Source organism: Liolophura sinensis, chromosome 9, assembly GCF_032854445.1.
Source record: "Liolophura sinensis isolate JHLJ2023 chromosome 9, CUHK_Ljap_v2, whole genome shotgun sequence".
Lineage (NCBI taxonomy): Eukaryota > Metazoa > Mollusca > Polyplacophora > Chitonida > Chitonidae > Liolophura > Liolophura sinensis.
The window spans coordinates 31327098-31328551 of record NC_088303.1 but is presented as its reverse complement, the minus strand read 5'-3'; positions in this window follow the sequence as shown (position 1 = coordinate 31328551).

Genomic DNA, 1454 nt, shown 5'->3' with positions numbered 1-1454 from the left:
CGATGTAGCTTGGCAAGTCTAATATCTGACAGTTAGAAACTTTTTATGGTGTCAGGTCGGTGGAACGCATTATGAACGGATAACCATGGGCCATATGATAGCTAATATAAATTTATCAATGTGAAAATCAAAAAATAAAAAAGTGTACTTTCAGCTTTCCTTAAACCTTTATTTTAGTTTCCGATAATCAAGGATATGTTCAACACTGAGAGGTTAGTGCAAGGAAACATGACTGGTTGGCCGGGTATCAGTAAAACATGACTGGGTGGGGGTGTCATGTCTGGTGTCTTTGGCATGACCAATGGTAGAAGCACTTTGGCCGCATGGGCTCGTCCTGTAACAAGAAAATACAGTATATGGGCTGACAGCTAATGACTCGTCATCGTCATATGACTGACAAATTGCTAAGTACGAAATAAAACCCCACGTATACATACATACATACATACATGGGGAAAAATGGGAAAAAAATAAATAAATAAAAATTAGAAAGAGGATAAATGTTAGTCACTTTATCTTAAATTTTTGCACATACACTATCATTATCAATGACTGGTACATATATACATGTACTGGGCAGTATTAAAGGTGTATGGGGTGTAAATGGGGGCGGGGTTGCTAATAAAGGCTTCATCAGGTAAACCTGTCAGTGGAACTCGCTCATTTGGATTAGGACTTAATACAGTATCTCGTGTGGGGCAAAATGGGGCAGGAAAAGTGGGGGGAGATCAAAGATTTCGCATGCGCATTGCGGGCCTACTGTTCAAGAGATAGAAAGCGAGAAAAAAGTTGAATGGGCTAGAGTGGAGCGCGTGTGTTGTGCTCTGCGCGCGGTGTCCATACCTGTTCATTTAAGGCCGTCCTCTGCACAGGTGTGCGTGCGGCTTGGACTTGGACTCTTATCTGACCAATGGAATCGCGTGTAATTGTCTTTAGGCCTGAGCTTGGGCGCTAAGAAACCCTTGAAGAGGTGTTGGAGTGGGTGGCGGGCTACAGTTCAGGTGTGGGAGTTCGTGGTATGAGGAGCAGGACAGGGCATACTCTCAGGGTTGATTATAGGGACGGTGCTTTTTAACGGATTTCAAGTGTAGCTGTATAAATTCTTCTTCTTGTATAGGATCAAGTCTACGGTGTATATGGTGATATATGCAGTCGGGCTTTTGTTGCCAGTTTTTGAGTTGTGTTGCAGTGAAAAAAAATCATCCTCGAACATCACGTAAGGTTCTATAGAGAGAGCGTGTTATTTTGCTGGAGTTCGCCGGAGGCAGCCGTTGAGTGGATCCGGACAGGCTAATCAACACAGCTGCAAGACCCGTGTTGGTTTTTTTTTTTTTTTTTTTTTTGGTTTTTGTTGTATTTTTTTTTTGTTTTACACCAGTGGAGTTTGATTTCTAGTTTTATCTGTTCCGTGGTGGAGTGGACCTGTCATCAGGGGAATCCCCTGGCCCCCCAAG